Source organism: Lacerta agilis, chromosome 3 (assembly GCF_009819535.1).
Source record: "Lacerta agilis isolate rLacAgi1 chromosome 3, rLacAgi1.pri, whole genome shotgun sequence".
NCBI lineage: Eukaryota > Metazoa > Chordata > Lepidosauria > Squamata > Lacertidae > Lacerta > Lacerta agilis.
In genome coordinates this window covers 112,657,367-112,684,017 of record NC_046314.1, presented here as the reverse complement: position 1 = coordinate 112,684,017, position 26,651 = coordinate 112,657,367, and the positions used below count along the sequence as shown (strand labels likewise).

At 45.7% G+C, this 26,651-nt stretch overlaps 1 long non-coding RNA gene across 2 annotated transcripts; it reads right to left on the bottom strand.

The window, feature by feature from the left end:
* Positions 1-7,106: 7,106 nt before the first annotated feature.
* On the bottom strand, positions 7,107-26,204 carry LOC117044748. 2 transcript variants are annotated; one of them, XR_004426340.1, is made up of 3 exons: positions 26,109-26,204; positions 24,233-24,368; positions 7,107-7,282 (listed from the first exon to the last, which is right to left on the bottom strand). It is a non-coding gene; the product is annotated as an uncharacterized LOC117044748 (long non-coding RNA). The 2 variants fall into 2 exon arrangements; XR_004426339.1 differs by lacking the exon at positions 7,107-7,282 and adding an exon at positions 22,278-22,453.
* Positions 26,205-26,651: the final 447 nt, after the last annotated feature.

The window sequence follows — 26,651 nt, the reverse complement described above, 5'->3', positions numbered from 1 at the left end:
GGATCAAACGAAAACTTAATGAGGAGGTTGCAACGCCCCACATAGGCAGTACTGGGGGTACGTATCCCTCAGGTAAATAACTCAACCCTCACCTGTTCCCATCACATTGCTGTACCCTTGTGGTTACGTGAAGGAAGGCCACCTTTAACAATAATAATTGGCCAGCCCGTCCTTTCCCTTCTCCTTTCCACCCTAGAGGATGATTAAGCCATTTATTTGTTTGTTTGTTTGTTTGTTTGTTTGTTTGTTTATTTAATATACCGCTTTATAATTGGGAGTCTCAGGGAGGATCACAGAATAAAATTAAGATATAATACCGCAAAATACCTAATAAAAATAAAAAGCAACCCAATAACCCCCCCCCCCAAAAAAAAAACACATAGGCAAATATATAATGCAAATAATTATAATCATAGAATCCTAGAGTTGGAAGAGACCACAAGGGCCATCCAGTCCAACCCCCTGCCAAGCAGGAAACACCATCAAAGCATTCCTGACAGATGGCTGTCAAGCCTCCGCTTAAAGACCTCCAAAAAAGGAGACTCCACCACACTCCTTGGCAGCAAATTCCACTGTCCAACAGCTCTTACTGTCAGGAAGTTCTTCCTAATGTTTAGGTGGAATCTTCTTTCTTGTAGTTTGAATCCATTGCTCTGTGTCCGCTTCTCTGGAGCAGCAGAAAACAACCTTTCTCCCTCCTCTATATGACATCCTTTTATATATTTGAACATGGCTATCATATCACCCCTTAACCTTCTCTTCTCCAGGCTAAACATATCCAGCTCCCTAAGCCGTTCCTCATAAGGCATCGTTTCCAGGCCTTGGACCATTTTGGTTGCCCTCCTTTGGACACCTTCCAGCTTGTCAGTATCCTTGAACTGTGGTGCCCAGAACTGAACACAGTATTCCAGGTGAGGTCTGACCAGAGCGGAATACAGTGGTACTATTACTTCCCTTGATCTAGATGCTATACTCCTATTGATGCAGCCCAGAATTGCATTGGCTTTTTTAGCTGCTGCATCACACTGTTGACTCATGTCAAGTTTATGGTTTACCAAGACTCCTAGATCCTTTTCACATGTACTGCTCTCCAGCCAGGTGTCACCCATCCTGTATTTGGGCCTTTCATTTTTTTTTTTGTTCAAGTGTAATACTTTACATTAACAGGAGAATACTATATTAACAGGAGAATACAATTAACAGGACAATACAATATTATTTCATGCTGGCTGACACATTGTCATTAGAAAGCTGTTTCCTAGTTCTGCTGGATCTCTCAGCGGCCTTTGACACCATCGACCATAACATCCTTCTGGACCGGCTAGAGGGGTTGGGAGCTGGGGGCACTGTTATACAGTGGTTCCGCTCCTTCCTCCTGGGCCGTGTTCAGAAAGTGGTGGTGGGGTGTTCAGACCCCTGGCCTCTCACTTGTGGGGTGCCTCAGTGTTCTGTCCTCTCCCCCATGCTTTTTAATATCTATATGAAGCTGCTGGGAGAGATCATCAGGGGGTTTGGGCTGGGTGTTCATCAGTATGCGGATGATATCCAGCTCTACCTCTCTTTCAAATCAGAACCAGTGAAGGCGGTGAAGGTCCTGTGTGAGTGCCTGGACACAGTTGGAGGATGGATGGCGGCTAACCGATTGAGGTTGAATCCTGACAAGACAGAAGTACTGTTTTGGGGGACAGGAGGAGGGCAGGTGTGGAGGATTCCCTGGTCCTGAATGGGGTAACTGTGCCCCTGAAGGACCAGGTGCACAGCCTGGGAGTCATTTTGGACTCACAGCTGTCCATGGAGGCACAGGTTAATTCTGTGTCCAGGGCAGCTGTCTACCAGCTCCATCTGGTACGCAGGCTGAGACCCTACCTGCCCGCGGACTGTCTCACCAGAGTGGTGCATGCTCTGGTTATCTCTCGCTTGGACTACTGCAATGTGCTCTAAGTGGGGCTACCTTTGAAGGTGACCCGGAAACTGCAATTAATCCAGAATGCGGCAGCGAGACTGGTGACTGGGAGTGACCACCGGGACCAAATAACACCGGTCCTGAGAGATCTACGTTGGCTCCCAGAACGTTTCCGAGCACAATTCAAAGTGTTGGTGCTGACCTTTAAAGCCCTAAACGGCCTCGGTCCTGTATACCTGAAGGAGCGTCTCCACCCCCATCATTCAGCCTGGACACTGAGATCCAGCGCCGAGGGCCTTCTGGCGGTTCCCTCACTGCGAGAAGCAAAGCTACAGGGAAAAAGGCAGAGGGCCTTCTCAGCAGTGGCGCCCGCCCTGTGGAACTCCCTCCCTTCAGATGTCAAAGAGATAGACAACTACCAGACATTTAGAGGACATCTGAAGGCAGCCCTGTTTAGGGAAGCTTTTAATGTGTGATATTTTAATGTATTTGATTTTTTGTTGGAAGCCGCCCAGAGTGGCTGTGGAAATCCAGCCAGATGGGCGGGGTATAAATAAATTATTATTATTATTATTATTATTATTATTATTATTATTATTATAGCATTCCAGACCCTCCATCTTCCAGAACCCGGCAGGACTTAAAAGTAGGAGAGCAAAGAGTTTGAAGATCGAGGACACTTTGTGGCACATGTAGAAGAGATGATGTTGATGATGACAAACGAGGAAGTGGGAGAGACGGAAGGTAGAGATTCACTGGGGACAACATCATTATCCAAGAGGCTGATGGTTCTATCCACTTCCAATGATGGCACTCCATTCAAGTCTCCTATTATAATAATTTTTTGATCTGCAAATTCCAACAGGTCTGTTTCTAAAAAAAAAAAATTAAATAAAATTCTGCTTTATTATCGTTTGGGGCGTAGATTCCTACCAAATATATATTCTCTCCCTGAATTTTAATTTGAACTATTATCATTCTCCCTTTTTCATCTTTTTTAATACGTTTGGTCTCCAGCGCTGGTTTAATGTAGAAGAATACATCTCATTTTTGGGTGTCATCGGCAGTAATAAAATCTATCCCTAATTTTTTATTTGTCAGAATTCTTTGGTGTCTTTTAGCTATGTGTGTTTCTTGTAGACAGATTGTGTTTAAATTTTGTTTGAGAATTATATGTTGCACCCTGTTTCTCTTTGTTTTATTTGTCAACCCGTTCACATTCCACCTCAGTATCTTAAGGTTTGCCATTGTCTATTTTGAGAAGAGAAGACTTCCTGGAAAAGACCCTGATGTTGGGAAAGATGGAAGGCACAAGGAGAAGGGGACGACAGAGGATGAGGTGGTTGGACAGTGTTCTCGAAGCGACTGGCATGAGTTTGGCCAAATTGCGGGAGGCAGTGGAGGATAGGGGTGCCTGGCGTGCTCTGGTCCATGGGGTCACGAAGAGTCGGACACGACTGAACGACTGAACAACAAATTTTTTCTTAACATAGGGCTGCCCCCTACTGCACCTTTTTCTTCTTCATGTACCAACAGTTCCACTGACAGCCTTTGCTGTTCCAGAGGAGTCTTCCCATGCCTCTCTGCTTTTTGTCTTTCTAAGTCTCTGCCTTGTTTGTAAAAAAATTCATGTGCCTGTGTTTCTGTTGTAAATCTGTATCTTTTGCCTTTATATATAAATGAGATTCCAGGATCTGTTTGCCAAGGACCGGTTAGATACTGTCCCAGTGCCTTCGGGACCGGGGGGTGTGCCACTTGATGTCCAGGATGGGCATGTGTACCATTGCGGCTGGCTCTACATTTCAGAGGGGCTGCTCAGGACTCAGGACCCTGAGCAGTGCCACGATGCGCGAACCACTGGACATTGGGGGGGTATGCTAAAACACTGCAGCTACTGTCCCAGGCCTTCTGGTGGCCAGGGGTTCATTCAGACATTAAGAAATACATGCAGTCCTGTGAGATTTGCACTCAGACCAAAGTGCCATGACAGAGACCCCTGGGACTCCTCCAGCCATTACCCACCCCCCACAGGCCATGGTCAATGCTTTCTATGGACTTCATTGTGGACCTGCCGCTGTCCAAGAGACAGTCGGTCATTCTGGTGATGGTGGATTCCCTCACCAAGATGGTACACTTTATCCCGGTCCAAAGCCTCCCCACAGCGCAACAGACAGCCCGTCTGTTTCTTGAACACATATTCTGGCTACATGGGCTCCCAGATGCAGTGATCTCAGACAGGGGCCCCCAGTTCATGTCCCGGTTCTGGGCAGCCTTTCTCAAGGGACTGGGTATCGAAAGGAGACTCTCCTTCACATATCACCCATAAACAGATGGCCAGACGGAGAGAGTTAATCAAGTTTTGGAACAATATCTCTGCTGCTTCCTGAGCTACCATCAGGACGACTGGTCGGATCTGCTGCCATTGGCCAAGTTTACCTACAACAACGCCTGCCATGCCTCCACGGGACAGAGCCCTTTCTATGCCAACCTTGGGTACCACCTGCGCACCACCCCTGCACACCAGCATTGTCTCTTGTGCCTTCCGCCAATGATCGGGTCTCCCACATTCAGGAAACACAAGCCAACCTGGTACAACACCTAGAGAGAGCCAAAGCCGATTATAAGGCACAAGCTGATCAATGACATCAGTAGGGACCTGCATTCCAGGTCGGGGACAAGGTTAGGCTGTCCTTGGAGCACCACCACACCAGACGTCCCTCGGCTAAGCTGGACTACAAGTACCAGGGACTTTTCCCCATCCTGCTGCAGATCAATCCAGTCACCTACAAGTTGGAGCTTCCCCCCTCTCTGAAGATCCACTGGGTGTTCCACATATCCCAGCTCAAGCCCTGCCATGCGGACTATTTTCCAGGTCGCATCACCCCACCAACACCACCAGTCCAGGTTGATGGCCATGAGGAGTTCCAGGTCGCCCAGGTCCTGGACTCGAAACGGTTCCATGGCAAACTCCACTACCTACTTGACTGGGAGGGCTATGGGCCTGAGGAAAGATCATGGGAACCGGCTGACCTCGTGCACGCACCTGCCAAGGTTCAGGCATTTCAATGGAGGTTCCCAGACAAGCCCGGGCCTTTTCCTATGGGGGGAGTACTGTCAGGAGTGCATGCAGGAGCCAGGCCCTGGGACTGGTAGGGCCTCGCAGGGCTGGGGCCTCCTGAATTTGGCTTGGAAGGGCAAGGCGTAGCCGCACAGGTGAGGCTTGACAGAAGACTTGTAGCACCTGGTGGCAAGGGCTGGGAGGCGTGTATAAGACCAGCATTTCCCTCTGGCTCTTTGCCACAGCAACACGCTACCTGTTGGGATTTTCCATTCCACCTTTAGTTGCAGACATGGGATTACTATGTGTCATATCTCTGTTTACATTCCAGCAGTTTGCTGGCATGAGCGGAACTTCCACTGTATTGCTTTTGCTTTTGCCTCTCTCTCTGAAAAGGCAAGGAGAGACGACATGTTTCTTTGTCTTGGTATATATTTAATAAATCCGTAGCTAATAGTATGTATTCACAAGCCTCAGCCTCATCTGTTGTGCAGTTACATTGCTAAGTAAAGTGTGCCCAAGTCTGGGAGGCTTGGGTCCCTGATTTATGTCGGAGCCAGAGGTCGATGGACCTTCGCAGCGGCACAGCTGGAAGGAGACGATCCACCTGGGGGCTAGCCAGCTGGCTTTTCGACCCAAGAAGCCCACACCTAGCTGTGCTTCAGCTTCCTGACTCCTGGTATCCTGACTCTTGGACTCTTGGCTTCCTGATTCCTGGTTTCCTGATTCCTGGACTCTTGGCTTCTGGATGCCTAGACTGCTGATTCCTGCTTCCCGACCTCTACCCTGGTCCCGATGGACCTAGCCAGGACTGTGACAGATACACCTTAGTTTTCACCCTGTTTTACATCTTCTTCCTCCTCACACTTCTCTCTCTTGGACGTTGGAATTAGAAGTCACCTCAAACTCTATGCTAGGAAATCAAAGTAGAAGCAGGCCAGCCGGAGCACAGAGGCACATGAGAGGCCGGCAGACTGTGTCCTTCAGGGCAGGACACAAGGGGGGAGAGGTGGTGGGGGCATTGAATTATTGTTGTGATTCTTGGAAGAAGAGAAACAGATGCAATCTCCCCCATTGCTTTCTCCATATATGGTCCCTTGCTGTTCTTAAGAAATCCCCCCAAATTTCTTCCATGAAAATAGGGACATCCTGTTTTATAATGAATAAAATTTTTACTATTTATACCACATCCATCTTAAGTGTAGTCAGGATGTCTGCAGAAATCCAGAAACATACTTTTGAGTATTTTTTTTATTTCAGATCCTATAGTTTACATGTAATTTGTTCAGTTTGTGTGTTTTTGAATGATTTTTGACTACATTTGGTATGTTGTAATTATTATTATTTTCCAACTTGCAAGCCACCTTAAGCATGGTATGAACTATGGAAAGGTGGCACTCCAATAAAATTATGTCTGGAGGTATATGGCCATTCAGCTAACTACCCACCATTCACATCTTAAAAGAGTGAGCTCTGTTGCCTTAGAAAGGAATGGATGTGCATTCTCTTATCTCACGTGACTGGATGCCATGGGATCCTAGGATGAAGAATTCTTCCTGGTAGTGACATGTGCATGCAATTTTGCCTAATATAGGGTAATGAATGGGTTTTGTAGAGCTAGTTTCTGTAAAAGTCTGGGCTACTTCCCAACCTGCTATCCTGTGGCTAGAGGGGGCTAGACTCTACAAGAGGAACCTGGTTTGGCCAGTTCAATAATCCCAAAATTCAGAGACCTGTGAATATTGAAGGATGCCTATATTTCAATAGGCATAATTTTTCAAAGAGTGCAACTCAGGTTGGTAACCATTTAAATGGTTACCTCTCATTCCATCCTCCACATTTTGACACTCTTCATTTCCCACATTGTGGCCCAGTCCTCCTCAATAGACTGTTTTGGGGGATCCTCACCCTCTTTTAGGCTTCTTTCTCATGATGTTTTAATAATAATAATAATAATAATAATAATAATAATAATAATAATAATAATTTGTACCCCCGCCCATCTGGCTGGATTTCCCCAGCCACTCTGGGCCTCTGCACGACCCTGCCTGCTGACACCTCCTTCTCATAGGTGTAGGGTACCATTTTGGCTTCACTAACAATAACACTCATGCTTAGAAATAAAAACAACAGAGGAGAAAGGGCTTTTGGATCTGCTTTTATTGCAAGGCACAAGCTCATGTAAACCTTGCAAATGTTGCTTTTTTCCAATCTGGATGCTTTGGAGAAGACGTCCCTAGCTGGGGATGAAGCGGGATCCAGCGGCTCTCAAAGAGAGGGAGCATCTTCCATTTTTCAAAGGCACCTATCACACCTCCGAACTAAAATGTAGAAACCAGCAAAACAAACAAACAAAAACACTTAATTCAGTTTCATAGCAAAGTGACCATGTTTGAGACATGGAAATACAAAGCATGCCATGTTGGACCATAAAAAAGATTTCAAGATTATAAACCATTGGGTGGGGATAGGTCTCAACTTGAGTTTTTCATTTTCAGAAACTTTGAATAAGGTAGATTCACCTTTCAATAAGAACTGAATCCAACCTCTGGACCATCCTTACCCCCTGGGTTACACTGTTTCCCGGGAGCAATTAAAAAAGTCACGAAATAGTGAGCAATCTTTCAAGATCTCCAAAATTCTCCTGCAGACTGGAAATTATGCACGACAGGGATTGGTTCTCTTTGTGGCCCCAAGGAAGAGTTCTGGGGAAACAGGAAGCTTGCTCACAATTTGTGACAACGTTTTGAGAAACACGGGAGGTACTGGCACCAAGGGGTTCATTCAGTCCAGTTGCTAATTTCTCTGCAGTGACCCAGGACCAAATTCCTTCTATCAGATTTGCATGTACGGTATGTAATACTGAGGTAATCCTCAGGTTCTTTCTTTAAAAAATAAAATGAAAAATGAAGCTGCTTGGAATTGAATGTGGGAGATTTGCATGGAATGTGTGGGATGAAATACTGAGCTAATCTTAAATGGTGGAGGGCAGAACACCACACTGAGTAAGTGCCCAACAGCTGTTAAAGCTGCAGAGTAGACATCCCTTAGGCACTGAGATAAACAATGGATGAAGCTGCACAAGAAACCCTTGTACCTAAGGGACCGCCTCTCCTGGTATGTCCCATGTAGGACCTTAAGGTCCTCAAATAATAATCTTTCGGAGGTCCCAAGCAACAAAGACGCTAGGTTGGCCTCAACTAGGGCCAGGGCTTTCTCAGTATTGGCCCCGACTTGGTGGAACAGTCTATCACAAGAGACCAGGGCCCTGCGGGATTTGGCATCTTTCCGCAGGGCCTGCAAGACGGAGCTGTTCCACCTGGCCTTTGGGTTGGTTTCTGTTTGATATTTATGCTTCATTCTTTTATTGGTGGGTTATTTGAAAATGAGACTGCAGTTATAGATATTGAATTTTAAAATTTGCATTTTAATCTGTTATTTTAAATTGATTGTGTTATGTTTTTGCTGGAATTTTAATTAGTGTTAGCCGCCCTGAGCCCGGTTTTTGGCTGGGAAGGGCGGGGTATAAATAAAAACTTATTATTATTAAATTACATGGGATCCGTGAAAGGAGAACTGGCATAAGCTCACAGAGCAAAGCGGCAAAGACAGGGCTGACTGCAGAGCTGGACCAGCCATGAGGCAGGTGAGGACTCTGCTTCAGGTGGCAGAAGCCCCTCAGGCAACAAACATGTTGATGCCCCTCTTTCCCTGCTGGTTCTGCCAGTGATGAAGCACCATGGCAGCATCTTGCTTAAAATTGGCAGCAATGGTCGTGCTGCTTCTCTGCCAATGAGGGTAGGGTGTGTGGCAGTGGCAGAGGAGGCATTAGCCGCAGGAGCAGGTAGATGGGGTCAGGAGTGTTGCTGGCAGCATGGCAAAGCAGCGATTCCCAATTCAATGTGCCGCCCTTAGCCAATTCTCACATAGCCCTTTTTTGAGCTTGCAGGCAAAGGATGGTCAATTTAGGGGACTCTGCATTTGGTACTTGGAGCAATTAACTATTTAGGTCAATAATGCCTTGGGTAATTAATGGAGCAGATAGCTGGTACTCATTGACCTATGAAAATGAGATTTGTAATTATCAAAGTGGATATAAGAAGGGTTTTAATTGAAATCAACAGTGGATGAGATGATGCAAAAAAAATGAATCAGACAAATTATTGTAAACATGCAGACCAATCTAGAGTTAATTGTGACAGGCATCCTAAAAGTTTTCCAGCTTGTATGTAATGAAACCATTTTCTCAGTTCATTGGGTCCCTAAGCCTCAGTCAACCGAGTCAGAGGCTCCTTAAAATGACCAATCCAGAGGCTGATGGGGGAGGGGCAGGAGGTGTTATTCTCCTCTGGCAAGCAGAAATTACCTTATGCAACAGACCCAATCATAATCACACATTCCAATCCGTTCCATATCATTGGGACAATAATCCTGCAGGCAATAACCGCCGGCAGCATAACACCTTTCCGACTTTTTATGTTCCTGTGCAGATCCTGTGCAAAGAGAGAAACAAACATAAGCGGGGAGAAGGAAGTTAATTCACAATGGGAAGAAAGAGAGGCACAACTCCACAGCGCTTTGAACAGGAGTGGCTCTGTGACTCTCTGGGTGCTGTGGCCTTCCAACCCCTAACCCCCCCCCAGCCACTGACCACTGATTTTTACCACCCTTGATACATTCACAAGAAGAAATGGTAAATGTGGGTATCCAGATATTTGCTCGTAAGTGGAGGGTGTCAGTCTACGAAACAGGAGAGCAAGAATTGAGGCACAGATGGCTTATAAGTTATAGAGAAACGGAAGCCTGTAACTGAAGACATCAGAGCCCCAAGGACTACCCAGAATAAAAGGCTGTATATTGTATCAAGAAACTTTCCCCACTACTAAGATGCTACATATGGCAAATTTATTGAAAGACCTGTGGAAGAGACAAAACGAAATCTTACTTTGTAAAAACGTATTCCATAAAATTGCAAAGAATTCCATAAAATCTAACCAAACTGAGAAAAGAGGAGGCTACTTTTGTTTTTTCTTAACCAGTTTTACATGTGGTGCAATTACTGCACCATAATGAAGTCAACATGTGACCATCAAAGGCAGTTCTCCCTTCAAGTAATGTTTTTTTTTAATGGGTCTACTAAACTGCACATGAAACAGTATAACTTCATGAGAAGAGAATGAAAATATAGGATATATTTGGGGAAATTGCATAGCAATGATGTGCATAATGGGGGAAATTCAGCAACACAGTGCATATTTCCCCTAATAGACACACGTTTGTAGGCAATTCTGTCTGATATATACCGTATTTTTCGCTCCATAGGGTGCACCGGACCATAGGACGTGCCTTGTTTTTAGAGGAGGAAACAAGTAAAAAAAATTTTTTTTGAGGATCAGCTAAAAGTTTTGCAGCTTTTTTGCAAAGGGAAAAGCCCTGGTATTTTTAAGGATCAACTAAAAGTTTTGCAGCTTTTTTGCAAAGGGAAAAACCCTGTTTTTTGAGATCAGCTAAAAGTTTTGCAGCTTTTTTGCAAAGGGGGAAAAGCAAAGAGGAAAAGCCCCATTTTTATCGGGTTGAATTCACATTTCTGCAGCTTCTAGAGGAAAGGGAGCCTTTTCTACAGTTTCCAGACAGATGATCTAATCAGCCAGTCACATGTTGCTTGGGGAAAAAACAACCTCCCTCTGCAGCACATTCAACAATGGAGGCCTGGGCATGAGGGCAGGGCTGAAAGGGAGCCGGGACTCTTATCTCTCTCCCGATCTCTTGCTGATCAGCTGCTGAGCGGGGTCCTTTCAACACCCCCTTTTCTCTTTGTAAAATAAAAAGCATGATCCTCTTTTGGCCCCTGGGCAATTCAGCTCCAGGGACCACCATTCGCTCCATAAGACGCACAGATATTTCCCCTTACCTTTTAGGAGGAAAAAAGTGCGTCTCATGGAGCGAAAAATACGGTAGCATGAAAATATAGGCTATAATAGGGGAAATTGCATAATGGGGGAAATTCAGCAACACAGTGCATATTTCCCATAATAGATACATTTTGTAGGCAATTTTGTCTGATATATACATTTTAATTTAAAGAATTCCCACTAAAGAGATTTCCACTAAAGAAACATCTCTAGTGAGAAAGTTTAGCTTCCTTTGCAAGGCCACAGAACAGCAACTGGATGCCTCTCCCTCTTCTGCCCCACAAATGACTGGCAGGTGTCCCTCTGTCTTCTTCCTCTCTGTCCCTTACCTGGGGAAACCAGGAGCAGCAAGGAGAGGACTGCCAAGCACAGGTGAAGGATCTTCATGGCTCAGGATGAATTGTGGTGGCAAAGCCGAATGCCGGCTTTTAAGCCAAATGGAGCCCCAAAGGTTGCCAAGAGAGGGCTGGGCTTCCCATAATTGTAATTTCTTTGGGACATTGTGAATTAGGCTGACGTGGAAGAGAACGTTGCCAAAATCACGTGCCTCTGGAAAGGCATTCCTGCATTCCGTCAGTCATAGCAGTTTCCACAGAAGTAAGATCACAAACATTCAGATGTGGTGTATTCGTGTTTCATAGGGAGATAGTTTGAATCAAACGAAACTTTTATGAGGAGGATTCAATGTCCCACATAGGCAGTGCCAGGGGGGTGTATCACCCCTCACCTGTCCCCACCGCATTGTTGGAACCTTGCTGTTACCTGAAGGAAGGGTAGGCTTGCCTCCTAAAATTATTATTCTTAGTAGTAGTTGTTGTTCAGTCGTTCAGTCGTGTCCGACTCTTCGTGACCCCATAGACCAGAGCACGCCAGGCACGCCTATCTTTCACTGCCTCCCGCAGTTTGGCCAAACTCATGCTAGTCGCTTCGAGAACACTGTCCAACCATCTCATCCTCTGTCGTTCCCTTCTCCTTGTGCCCTCCATCTTTCCCAACATCAGGGTCTTTTCCAGGGAGTCTTCTCTTCTCATGTGGTGGCCAAAGTACTGGAGCCTCAACTTCAGGATCAGTCCTTCCAGTGAGCACTCAGGTCTGATTTCTTTAAGGATAGATATGCTTGATCTTTTTGCAGTCAATGGGATGATAGCCATGTTCAAATATATAAAAGGATGTCATATGGAGGAGGGTGAAAGGTTGTTTTCTGCTGCTCCAGAGAAGCTGACACGGAGCAATGGATTCAAACTACAAGAAAGAAGATTCCACCTAAACATTAGGAAGAACTTCCTGACAGTGAGAGCTTTTCAGCAGTGGAATTTGCTACCAAGGAGTGTGGTGGAGTCTACTTCTTTGGAGGTCTTTAAGCAGAGGCTTGACAGCCATCTGTCAGGAATGCTTTGATGGTGTTTCCTGCTTGGCAGGGGGTTGGACTGGATGCCCCTTGGGATCTCTTCCAACTCTATGATTCTATGAATCTATGACTCTCAAGAGTCTCCTCCAGCACCATAATTCAAAAGCATCAATGCTTCAGCGATCAGCCTTCTTTACGGTCCAGCTCTCACTTCCATACATCATTAATACCTCCAGCACCATAATTCATAATTCTTAGTAGTAGTAGCTTTTTTCTTTAAAAAAAAATGTTTACTCATATTGAAAGACTGCCACTCAATTCAGCCAAACTTAGATTCACAAAATATTTAGAGGTATGTGTACCCCTGTGGCCTCCCAGGAAAAATCACTGGTAGTAGTAATAGCTTCAAACAGTTCTTCAAAAAGAAAAGATTCAAGTCCACTGATTGAAGAGGTTGAGTGGGGACAGGCAGGGCAAGGACATTTCAAAGGTCAAATGATGGATTCTTGTGCATACTTGAAGGAAGGGCAACCTTCACACGCCCTCTTCTACTTCTCTTTCTTCCAATCATCACCATCCTATTTCTCAGACACCTTTTTCAAACAAGACTCAAGGCAACTTTCAAAAATATTTTAAAACTGGATGGACTCTGCTTCTCTGCTCACTTGACCTGCCATGTCCCACTCTGCACCTTATAATAATTGCTCAACCTGACTTTTGCTTTCTCCTTTCCACAGAAGAAGAGGAGGAGGAGGAGGAGGAAGAGGTGGAGGTGGAGGTGGAGGAGTAGTTTGGATTTGATATCCTGCTTTACCCAAAGGAGTCTCAAAGCAGCTAACATTCTCCTTTCCCTTCCTCCCCCACAACAAACACTCCGTGAGGTGAGTGGGGCTGAGAAACTTCAGAGAAGTGTGACTAGCCCAAGGTCACCCAGCAGCTGCATGTGGAGGAGTGCAGGCACGAACCCGGTTCCCCAGATTATGAGTCCACCACTCTTAACCACTTAATCCCATTTCCCCCTTCCCTTCCCTGTTTCTGAAACTGCTTCACTCTTCTGTTTTGCGCTCCATGGAGTCGCTGTCATTGTGGCTAAAGATCAGGGGTAATTGGATCTCCAGGTCAGAAACAGCCAAAGGCCAATGCGTTTACCTTTTCTGCTTTGAGCTTTCATGCCCAGTCCTGGTGCTTTCATGTGCAAAATGCTTGCAACTGAAGGTTGCATGGAATATATGGGACCTTATCCTGAGCTAAGCCTAATCCTTGGGATGCGGGTGGCACTGTGGGTTAAACCACTGAGCCTAGGGCTTGTTGATCAGAAGGTCGGTGGTTCGAATCCCTGAGATGGGGTGAGCTCCCGTTGTTCGGTCACAGCTCCTGCCAACCTAGCAGTTTGAAAGCACATCAAAGTGCAAGTAGATAAATAGGTACCGCTCCGGCAGGAAGGTAAACAGCATTTCTGTGTACTGCTCTGGTTCACCAGAAGTGGCTTAGTCATGCTGGCCACATGACCCGGAAGCTGTATGTTGTATAATTAATTACTTAGATAAGTGGCAGCAGGCTGGACTGCTTTCGGACGCTTACGATCTGGGTCCACGCGCTTCCTCCTGTGCATTCGACTCACAGTTCAAAGCAGAGCAGTTCTTCGCAGAGTATAGCAGAGCGGTGCAGCTTAGTCCCTAAGAATGATGCTTCTGAAGTCTGTAGTCTTTTATCTACAAACTACGTTTATTCAAGAACTATTTACAGCTTAGCCTGGAGCACACTCCTGTAATATGGTGCTAAGACAAACGAAACCGAAAGCAGAAGAGTCATACAGCAACTGGTACATATATCCAGAGAGGGACGTCACATCCTTGCCAGGCTTAACCCTGTGTTAACCTGTATGTACAACAGTACGCCGGCTCCCTCGGCCATGAATGCGAGATGAGCACCGCAACCCCAGAGTCGGACACGACTGGATCTAATGGTCAGGGGCCCCTTTACCTTTAATCCTGAGCTATTCAGACAAGGTGGAGAGAAGAAGATCACACAGAGCAAATGCCCAGTAGTTATTAAAGCTTCAGGGTTGACTATTATAGTGATCCTTTTCCACTGAGATAAAGAATGGAGGTACTGCATATTAATCTAAACATGCAAATGCTGTGTGATTGAAGGATTGGACCAAGAGGAACTGGCAAAACCTCACAGAGCAAAGCAACCAAAGACAGGGCTGATCCCAGAGCTGGACGAGCCTTGAGGCAGGTGAGGATGCAGAAGCCCCCAACCAGGCATAATGCCCATGGGTGCCCCTCCTGCCCTGCTGCTTCCGCCAGTGGCAGAGAAGCACCAGCATCATCAGCACTGATTTTGGGCAAGATCACGGCCATTTGGGGCTATGCAGGATGTGACACCCTTGGCTGATTCTGCCATAGATGTTTTTCGCAATGGGCAAGGTATGAAAACAACTGGCAGCGCAACCAATTAAGCTTGCAATCAAAGGACGGTGTATTCAAGGACCACTTAAGTAATTGATGCTTTGTGTAACTAATGGAACAGGCAGCTGGTACTCACTGCTCTATGAAAATGACATTCTGTGTAATAAAAAAGGTTACATTAGAGATACTTTGTACTGCCAGTGGCTGTTTAATTAATGAAAAACATAATTAAGACAATTGTAAATCTTGCAGGCTGCACAACCAACCTATATAATGACTGTCATGAGTTTTGTTTTGGCTTTTTAATTTTTTTTAATGTTTCTGAAGGAATAGAATGGCTTTTTTTAATTGGGGATATTAGACACAGATATTGCCAGAGAAAATAAGAAAATATTCCTTTATGCTTCAGGGGCTGTGAGAACACTAATTGGTAAAAATTGGGAAAAAAGAACCAAAACCAACAAAAATAATAATAATGGCAAGACAAATTATTTGATTATATGGAATTGGCTAGATTGACAGCGGTAATTAGAGGCCAGACCAAATAAAAATATCCAAAAGAATGGGGAAAGAATCCAAATGTAAAGATTACCTTAAAAAGCAGTGCCCTCAAATTAATATTTGGACTTGTTTTGATTAATTTCTGCAAAATAATTTATGGTACTTAAGTTAAAAACAGAAAGTATAAGGGATATTTAAGAAAAACTAAAAAGGAGAGAGTTTACCAAAAATTGGAAAGAAAACTGTATTGAGGATGACGGAAGTCAATTGGAAGAGAAGAAGAGTTGAATATGGCAGGGGTGGCCACTGTGATCTACTTACAGAGTTAAAAACTGGCAGTGATCTACCCCCTTTTTTGGGTTGAGGTCAAAGTTGTTGAGCTTTTTTTTGGAGGAGGAAATCCCTGTTTTTGGCAGGTGCAGGGCAAAAAAATGAGCTTTTTTAAGGGGAGCCAAAGTTGTTGAGCTTCTTTGGGGGAGCCAGTGATCTACCAGTGATCTACCACAGACGTCCAGTGATCTACTGGTAGATCACGATCTACCTGTTGGACGTGCCTGAAATATGGTATATATATATATTGTGGATGAGTTGTTTTGTATAAGTTTCTGTACGTTATTATGTTTTATTTATATATTTGGGGGGGGGTTGTTCTGTTGCTGTTTGTTTGTTTGTTTGTTTGTGTTTGTGTGTTCTTGTTGTTTTGATTAGGTGTTGTTATGTGTCATGATTTGTTTGTTAAGTGTGTGTGTGTGTGTGTGTTGTAAAATAAAGAAAATAATATAAAAGAAAAAGAAAATAAAGAATTAAAAGAAAAATAGAAAAGAAACCACCCAAATCAGAGACTCCTCAAAATGATCAGCCCAGAAAATGCTGCGAGAGGGGCAAGGTGTGGGGAGGAGAAATGATAAATGACATTGGTACTTTGCACTGGACCCTTGTTTGATTCTCATTTGCCAAGCTGAAGTTCCCTTCTGCAACAATTATACAATGGTGGGCAGCTCCCAATGTCAGCGAAGACAGCAGGACACAAGAACGGGAGGCAGTTGCGCCTGTAGACCTTTAACCTCCTCCTTAAATAAATTCAGACAAGACTCAAATTTTTGGTTTGGTTTTTGGCAGAATTTAGGCCACAACTTTATTGATTACAGCAAGTGATTGGTTGCATAGGCTCTGGTTCGACTAGCTCCCTGCTCCGCAGGTAGCGCTGACCCAGGGCTCCAGCATAGGTCAGCCAAGGGTGAACACCTGGATAGCAGAAAGCCGGGTACCAGCGCTACCCGGGGTGGCGAAAGAAAACACCCCACAAGCCACCTTTTCGCTGTGCAGCTCAAAAGCGGGGCACAGAAGCGGTGGTCCGACGACGGAGTGCGCCTGCGCAAAATGTCGCACAGGCGCACTCCGTCGTCGGGCTGTGCGCTGCTGCTCCCAGGGTGACGGAGGGAGCGGCGGCGCATGGGAGTGGCGGGAGGGACCGCTGCTTGTCACCCCCCTCCCCTGTCACCTGGGGCGTACTGCCCCACCCCCAGCGACCCCCCTGCCTGGACTCAGACACGGGCACAACCCCCTCTCAGGGGTTGACCAAACCATCAAGTCCCTGGATTCCTGTAACGGAATACCCTTCGCATAGGGATGGTGAGAGCGTTCTCCCATCCCTATCACCTGAACCGGAGCCTATCCGCAACCTTACAAGTTGTGGCAACAGCCCATCAGCCAAGTGGGGAAAATTCCTGCCATGCCCCTGTCCCAACGACAGATGACACATAGCATGGTCAAGCACAAGCCCTAAATATAGGGAGAGGTGGGTGGGGTGTTCCGATGCACTGGCCCAAAGAGGAAGCTCAGGGACGCCTGCATGGGCTTTTGTAGGTCCCTCGATCTCTTTCGCTAGCATCCCATTGGTCCAATTACACCCAGCATCGAGGGACCCACCAGTAGGGTGTTGTGGCTGTCCAAACATTCCCACCCACAACACAAAGGTTTTGTTTGCCAGGCCACACCGCAACATGTGCCCTCTTTGAGGGAGGACCCGATATACCATTCCATACAAGGCACATAAAATCTGGTTGTAACAGGGAAAATCCTGTGTAGAGGAAGAAACAAATACTATGGTCCACAAGGGAAAGGAAAGCTCATTCAGAAGAGGGAGAAGAGGAGGCACAACTTCACAGGCCCCCCCTTAAAATAAATCCTGGCTGCACCCATGCTTCCCATAATTGTAATCTCCTTGGGACATTGTGAATTAGGCTGACGTGGATGAGAACGCTGCCAGAATCACATGCCTCTGGAAAGGTATTCCTGCAGTCTGGCAGTCATAGCAGTTTCCAGAGAAGTAAGATCCCAATTACAGATCACAAACATTCAGATCTGCTGTATTCATGTTTCAGAGGGAGATAAAAGGTAAAGGGACCCCTGACCATTAGGTCCAGTCGTGTCCGACTCTGGGGTTGCGGCGCTCATCTTGCATTACTGGCCGAGGGAGCCGGCGTACAGCTTCCGGGTCATGTGGTCAGCATGACTGAAGCCGCTTCTTGCAAACCGCAGCAGTGCATAGAAATGCCGTTTACCTTCCCACCAGAGTGGTACCTATTTATCTACTTGCACTTTGATGTGCTTTTGAACTGCTAGGTGGGCAGGAGCTGGGACCGAGCAACGGGAGCTCACCCCGTCGCGGGGATTCGAACCGCCAACCTTCTGATCAGCAAGCCCTGGGCTCTGTGGTTTAACCCACAGCGCCACCCGCTTGGATCAAATGAAAAGTTTATGAGGAGGATGCATTGCCCCACATAGGAATTGCATCTTGGGCTATTGGTCATTCTCCTTCAGAAAACTGTGAGTTTCTGTATTTCACACGAGGCTCCGGCTGTGTAGCTGGATTGCTTACACAGGTTCCAGTTACAGGTAGGTAGTCTCTAAGGTGCTACTGGAAGGAATTTTTTAATTTATTTTGTTTTGCTTACACAGGTGCAATGATAAGACACTGAAGTCGTGGACATGTGCATTGCATTATTTCATTATTTGTATCTGAAGAAGTGTGCATGCACACGAAAGCTCATACCAAGAACAAACTCAGTTGGTCTCTAAGGTGCTACTGGAAAGAATTTTTGATTTTGTTTTGACTATGGCAGACCAACACGGCTACCCACCTGTAACTGCATTATTTCAGTGACTGAGAGAGTTTCGGTTTTGATCTGCTGAGAGTATCCACAGCAGTCTTGGTCTCTAAGGTGCTACTGGAAAGAATTTTTGATTTTGTTTTGACTATGGCAGACCAACACGGCTACCCACCTGTAACTGCATTATTTCAGTGACTGAGAGAGTTTCGGTTTTGATCTGCTGAGAGTATCCACAGCAGTCTCTGTATTTAACAACCATTAAGCTTAATGACAGGCAATAAAGTAATCTGCCTACGAGAATCGTGTGTTGCTCATCAATCAAGACTCAGGGCCAATTCCCTCACACTTCGCTGCGGACTGTATTTCAGCTCTGCTAAATGCCTCGTCAGAAGTGTGCCAGGCAAATCTGTTTATAGCAGCTTTCAAGCCATAAACAGCCACATTGCCACTGGGCATCATCCCTCTGGCAAGTCTGTCCCCACCACATTGCTGGACCCTTGTGGTTACTTGAAGGAAGGGCACTTTTTTAAATGCTCACCTACCCAAAGTATTGTTGTTAGTATTAGTAACAGCGTCAAACAATACTTCACCCCCCCCCCCCAAAAAAAAATCCAAGGTGGCTTTTAAAAAAATTAAAACCAGTGGGCTCTATTCTACGGCTCACCAACCCCCTAGTCTCCTCTAAAATCAAATGTCGTTGTAAAGATATTGCTGCAATCCGCCCATCAAAATGGTTTCCACAAAATCAACATGGCAGTTACAGACCACAGATGCTCAGCTCCTTTTAACATTGCATCACCCAAGATTTCCACATTCCTTTCTGTTAAAACCTACGCACCTATCTTCAGATATAATTTTTTTAAAAAAGAAAATGGCTGTAAGGCATCCGAGCAGGAATAGACCACAACATAAAAAGAAACGGGCGGTGGGGGGGGGGGGTAAAATAACCCGCTGTCATTTAGGAGACAAACAAAACATTTTTGCTATGCTAGCCAGGTCTGAAAGGCCTTGCATTCCAAAAGATCTGGAGCAATTGAGGGTGAAGTCTACAATTTTGGTTTCTGACACGCCAATGAGGATTCGTTCTTAAGATTTAGTGTCAGGAGTATAACGTATTCCTGGACACCGCAGAGTTAGTCGCAGACTTTTCGGGAAGCTTCTGGCTGTTGTGTAATTGACTGGACAGCACAACGCACGAACTCAGCAACTCACTGGATAACTATATACAGTATTTATTGACTGAAGCAACTAGTATCCAAAAGTTACTATTTACAGACTTTACAAAATAAAAGAAACAAAACATAAAATCTTTTCCTCTCTCTCTCTCTCTCTCTCTCTCTCTCTATACTGACCACTTTCTTAACACAACCAACACATTAACCACACTAACCACAAAGCTCTCACACAGAGCTCACTCTTAAGGAACTCATTGACCAATCACAGGTCGTTGCTAAGGGTCTGAGAGAGAGCAGATCTGGGCTTTCTGCCAACTACTAATTGCTTGGAGATAACAGCTGCATTTCTGCACGTAGACAGCTCTGAAATCTCTAACATTCGTGTCCACACTGATCCAGGTCTTCCTCATGAGAAGCGTCGGAGCTGAGGCTGGATGACCCTCTTTGAAGGGTGCTGCAGTTATAGGCTGCCTTGGAGATCTTGCACTGAGATCAGGGTTGTGGGATCTCTCAAGTTACTGCTGGCAGGGTTTCCATGTCTGGCTTACAGGATCCCTCCTCTTTTCCAAACAATGCCAGAGCCTGGCCATCGGTGTGTGAAGTCACAATGAGTCAGGCCATTGGTTCATCCAGCGCAATATTGTCCACACCAGGCTTCCTCAATTTTGGCCTACAACTCCCATGATCCCAAGCTAGCAGGACCAGTGGTCAGGGATGATGGGAATTGTAGTCTCAAAACATCTGGAGGGCCGAGGTTGAGGAAGCCTGCTCTACACTGACTGACAGTGTCTATCCAGGACACTCCCAGGCCTGCCTGGAGAGGCTGGGGACTTTACCACGGACCTTCTCCATCCTTGTTTAAAGCAGCATGTTGAGGACAAGCATCAACAATTCTGGATTGAGGAAAAAACCCTCAAATTTCTTCTCCATCCCTAGCAATGAGCTTGACCAAAGCTTTCTTCCACTTGCAGCTTGTCAGTATCCACGTTCCAGCTTGTCAGTATCCTTCTTGAACTGTGGTGCCCAGAACTGGACACAGTATTCCAGGTGAGGTCTGACCAGAGCGGAATACAGTGGTACTATTACTTCCCTTGATCTTGATGCAGCCCAGAATTGCATTGGCTCTTTTAGCTGCTGCATCACACTGTTGACTCATGTCAAGTTTATGGTCTACCAAGACTCCTAGATCCTTTTCACATGTACTGCTCTCAAGCCAGGTGTCACCCATCCTGTCAGGCCATTTCTCCATTTAGCTGAATACTGTCTGCACAGATTGGCAGTGGCTCTCCAGGATTCCAGACATTCCCAGCCATACCTGCAGATGCTGGGGTAGAAGCTGGGACTTGCTGCATGCATCACAAATGCTCTACACAGATGCGGACGGGTGTGGAGGACTCCCTGGTCCTGAATGGGGCAACTGTGCCCCTGAAGGACCAGGTGTGCAGCCTAGGAGTCATTTTGGACTCACAGCTGTCCATGGATGTGCAGGTCAATTCTGTGTCCAGGGCAGCTGTCTACCAGCTCCACCTGCCCACAGACTGTCTCACCAGAGTGGTGCATGCTCTAGTTATCTCCCGCTTGGACTACTGCAATATCTTCTATGTGGGGCTACCTTTGAAGGTGACCCAGAAACAATAACTAATCCAGAATGCGGCAACTAGACTGGTGACTGGGAGTGGCTGCCAAAACCATGTAACACCCGTCCTGAAAGCCATACATTGGCTCCCAGTACGTTTCCGAGCACAATTCAAAGTGTCGGTGCTGACTTTTAAAGACCTAAACAGCCTCAGCCCAGTAGACCTGAAGGAGCATCTCCACCCCCCATCATTCAGCCCGGACATGGAGGTCCAGCTCCAAGGGCCTTCTGGAGGTTTCCTCACTGCAAGAATTGAGGTTACAGGGGACCAGGCAGAGCGACTTCTCGGTATTGGCGCTCACCCTGTGGAACACCCTCCCTTCAGATGTCAAGGAAATAAACAACTACCTGACTTTTAGAAGACACCTGAAGGCATCCCTGTTTAGGGAAGTTTTTAATGTTTGATGCTATGTTGTGTTTTTAATATTCTGTCGGGAGCCGTCCGGAGTGGCTGGGGAAACACAGCCAGATGGGTGGGGTATAAGTAAATTATTGTTGTTGTTGTTGTTGTTGTCGTCGTCATCCTCATCCCACTAAGCTATAGAACTAACTGCCCTGTCAGGTTTCTGGGCATCTTAGAGTTAATGATGCAAGAGGCGTTCTGATCCTGGGAGTCTAGCCTTGCCCACTGTAATACGGGCACTTTTCCTTTGTCTAGAAAAGGGGAGGTTTGGTTTCACTTTCCCTTTCGCCTTACTCTGTGTTCAGTGTACCGTTACTGCTGAATGTGAGTTTCTTAGTTTGCTGCAAGCATGCAGCTCAAGTCTGTAGGACTTGTGTATGTGCTACTAAATAAAGCCTAGTTTAGTTTAGTAGCACTGGCGTCTGTCAAGTTATTTCAGACACCACGGAGAAGCAGACCTAAAAGCCATCCCGACGCTGTGATTCACTCTGCAACTGAAGAACGCTCAGGGCGCAGCGAGAAGTGTGCCTGGGCGCCATTGATGTCGGAGACGATCGTAAAGGTGATTGATTGCAGTGCCGGCCAGCAGCACTACTTGGGTGAAAGGTTTTATGACCCAATATCAATACTACACCCTCTGTATCACCCTCTGTATCATCTCTGTATCATCTTTTAGGCTTCTTTCTAATGATGTTTTGGGTCTCTGCACAACCCTGCCTGCTGACACCTCCTTCTCATAGGTGTAGGGTACCATTTTGGCTTCATTAACAATAACACTCATGCTTAGAAATAAAAACAACAGAGGAGAAAGGGCTTTTGGATCTGCTTTTATTGCAAGGCACAAGCTCATGTAAACCTTGCAAATGTTGCTTTTTTCCAATCTGGATGCTTTGGAGAAGACGTCCCTAGCTGGGGATGAAGCGGGATCCAGCGGCTCTCAAAGAGAGGGAGCATCTTCTATTTTTCAAAGGCATCTATCACTCCTCTGAACTAAAATGTAGAAACCAGCAAAACAAACAAACAAAAACACTTAATTCAGTTTCATAGCAAAGTGACCATGTTTGAGATATGGAAATACAAAGCGTGCCATGTTGGACCATAAAAAAGATTTCAAGATGATAAACCATTGGGTGGGGATAGGTCTCAACTTGAGTTTTTCATTTTCAGAAACTGTGAATAAGGTAGATTCACCTTTCAATAAGAACTGAATCCAACCTCTGGACCATCCTTACCCCCTGAGTTACACTGTTTCCTAGGAGCAATTTAAAAAGTCACGAAATAGTGAGCAATCTTTCAAGATCTCCAAAATTCTCCTGCAGACTGGATGTTATGGATGACAGGGATTGGTTCTCTTTGTGGCCCCGAGGAAGAGTTCTGGGGAAACAGGAATATTGCTCACAATTTTGTGACAATGTTTTGAGAAACACGGGAGGTACTGGCACCAAGGGGTTCATTCAGTCCAGTTGCTAATTTCTCTGCAGTGACCCAGGACCAAATTCCTTCTTTCAGATTTGCATGTATGGTATGTAATACTGAGGGCTGTAATACTGTGTCCTGCCCTCCACTTAAATGGTGGAGGGCAGAACACCACACTGAGTAAGTGCGCAGCACCTATTAAAGCTGCAGAATAGACATCCCTTATGCACTGAGATAGACAATGGATGAAGCTGCACAAGAAATTACATGTGCAATTGTTGTTGTTCAGTCATTTATTTGTGTCCGACTCTTCATGACCCCATGGACCAGAGCACGCCAGGCACCCCTATCCTCCACTGCCTCTCGCAGTTTGGCCAAACTCATGTTAGTAGCTTCGAGAACACTGTCCAGCCATTTCGTCCTCTGTCGTCCCCTTCTCCTAGTGCCCTCCATCTTTCCCAACATCAGGGTCTTTTCCAGGGACTCTTCTCTTCTCATGAGGTGGCCAAAGTACTGGAGTCTCAACTTCAGGATCTGCCCTTCCAGTGAGCACTCATGTGCAATACGGTGTGGTTTAGGGATCCGTGAAAGGAGAACTGGCATAAGCTCACAGAGCAAAGGGGTCAAAGACAGGGCTGACTGCAGAGCTGGACCAGCCATGAGGCAGGTGAGGACCCTGCTTCAGGTGGCAGAAGCCCCTCAGACAACAAACATGTTGGTGCCCCACTTGCCCCGCTGGTTCTGCCAGTGAGGAAGCACAATGGCAGCATCTTGCTTAAAATTGGCAGCGATGGTCGTGCTGCTTCTCTGCCAATGAGGGTAGGGTGTGTGGCAGTGGCAGAGCAGGCCCTAGCAGCAGGAGCAGGTAGGTGGGGTCAGGAGTGTTGCATGGCAAAGCAGCGATTCCCAATTCGATGTGCCGCCCTTGGCCGATTCTCACATAGCCCATTTTTGAGCTTGCAGGCGAAGGATGGTCAATTTAGGGGACTCTGCATTTGGTACTTGGAGCAATTAACTATTTAGGTCAATAATGCTGGTACTCATTGACTTGTGAAAATGAGATTTGTAATTATCAAAGTGGATATAAGAAGGGTTTTAATGGAAATCAACAGTGGATGAGATGATGCAAAAAAAGGAATCAGACAAATTATTGTAAACATGCAGACCAATCTAGAGTTAATTGTCACAGGCATCCTAAAGGTTTTCCAGCTTGTATGTAATGAAACCATTTTCTCAGTTCATTGGGTCCCTAAGCCTCAATCAACCGAGTCAGAGGATCCTTAAAATGACCAATCCAGAGGCTGATGGGGGAGGGGAAGGAGGTGTAATTCTCCTCTGGCAAGCAGAAATTACCTTGTGCAACAGACCCAATTATCAGTATAACCACACATTCCAATCTGTTCCATATTATCGGGACAACTTTCCTTCATGCAAACACCGCCGGAAGCATAACATGTGTTCACACTGTAAGGTTCCTCCTGTGCAGATCCTGTGCAACAGACCCAATTTTTAGCACACGTTCCAATCTGTTGCATATTATAGGGACAACTTTCCTCCTTGCAAATACCGTAGGAAGCATAACATGTGCTCACACTGTAAGGTTCCTCCCATGCAGATCCTGTGCAAAGAGAGAAACAAACGTAAGTGGGGAGAAGTTAATTCACAATGGGAAGAAAGAGAGGCACAACTCCACAGCGCTTTAAACAGGAGTGACTCTGTGACTCTCTGGGTGCTGTGGCATTAAAACCCCTATCCCCCAGCCACTGCCCTTGATACATTCACAAGAAGAAATGGTAAATGTAGTTGTACAGATATTTGCTCTTGAGTGCAGGGTGTCAGCTATGAAACAGGACACCAAGAAGTGAGGCACACATGGCTTATAAGTTATAGAGAAACGGAAGCCTGTAACTGAAGCCATCAGAGCCCCAAGGACTACCCAGAATAAAAGGCTGTAAATTGTATCAAGAAACTTTCCCCACTAATAAGATGCCACATATGCCAAATTTATTGAAAGACCTGTGGAAGAGACAAAACGAAATCTTACTTTGTAAAAACGTATTCCATAAAATTGCATAGAATTCCATAAAATCTGACCAAACTGAGAAAAGAGGAGGCTACTTTTGTTTTTTCTTAACCAGTTTTACATGTGCTGCAATTACTGCACCATAATGAAGTCAACATGTGAACATCAAAGCACAGTCGTCCTCCGAAAGGCAGTTCTCCCTTCAAGAATTGGTTTTGGTTTTTTTAATGGGTCTACTAAACTGCACATGAAACAGTATAACTTCATGAGAAGAGAATGAAAATATAGGTTATATTTGAGGAAATTGCATAGCAATGATGTGCATAATGGGGGAAATTCAGCAAAACAGTACATATTTCCCCTAATAGACACACGTTTGTAGGTAATTTTGTCTGATATATACCGTATTTTTCGCTCCATAGGGCGCACCGGACCATAGGGCGCACCTCGTTTTTAGAGGAGGAAACAAGTAAAAAAAAAAATTCCCCCCTTCCTCCTCTAAAAGCCCTGTTTTTTTGAGGATCAGCTAAAAGTTTTGCAGCATTTTTGCAAAGGGAAAAACCCTGGTTTTTTTTATATCAGCTAAAAGTTTTGCAGTTTTTTTTGCAAAGGGGGAAAAGCAAAGAGGAAAAGCCCCATTTTTATGGGGTTCAACTCACACTTCTACAGCTTCTAATGGAAAGGGAGCCTTTTCTACAGTTTCCAGACAGATAATCTAATCAGCCAGTCACATGTCGCTGGGGAAACAAACAACCTCCCTCTGCAGCACATTCAACAATGGAGGCCTGGGCATGAGGGCAGGGCTGAAAGGGAGCCGGGACTCTTATCTCTCTCCCGATCTCTTGCTGATCAGCTGCTGAGCGGGGTCCTTTCAACACCCCCTTTTCTCCTTGTAAAATAAAAAGCATGATCCTCTTTTGGCCCCTGGGCAATTCAGCTCCAGGGACCACCATTCGCTGCATAAGACGCACAGATATTTCCCCTTACTTTCTAGGAGGAAAAAAGTGCATCTTATGGAGCGAAAAATACGGGTACATTTTTATGCAAATAATTCCCACTAAAGAGATTACCACTAAAGAAACGTCTCTAGCACAAAAAGTTAGCTTCCTTTGCAAAGTCACAGAACAGCAACTGGATGCCTCTCCCTCTTCCGCCCCACAAATGACTGGCAGGTGTCCCTCTGTCTTCTTCCTCTCCGTCCCTTACCTGGGGAAACCAGGAGCAGCAAGGAGAGGACTGCCAAGCACAGGTGAAGGATCTTCATGGCTCAGGATGAGTTGTGGTGGCAAAGCCGAATGCCGGCTTTTAAGCCAAATGGAGCCCCAAAGGTTGCCAAGAGAGGGCTGGGCTTCCCATAATTGTAATCTCCTTGGGACATTGTGAATTAGGCTGACGAGGAAGAGAACGTTGCCAAAATCACGTGGCTCTGGAAAGGCATTCCTGCATTCCGTCAGTCATAGCAGTTTCCACAGAAGTAAGATCACAAACATTCAGATGTGCTGTATTCATGTTTCAGAGGGAGATAGCTTGAATCAAACGAAACTTTTATGAGGAGGATTCAATGTCCCACATAGGCAGTGCCAGGGGGATGTATCCCTCAGGTAAATAGCTCACCCCTCACCTGTCCCCACCGCATTGTTGGAACCTTGCTGTTACCTGAAGGAAGGGTAGGCTTGCCTCCTAAAATTATTATTCTTAGTAGTAGTTGTTGTTCAGTCATTCAGTCGTGTCCGACTCTTCGTGACCCCA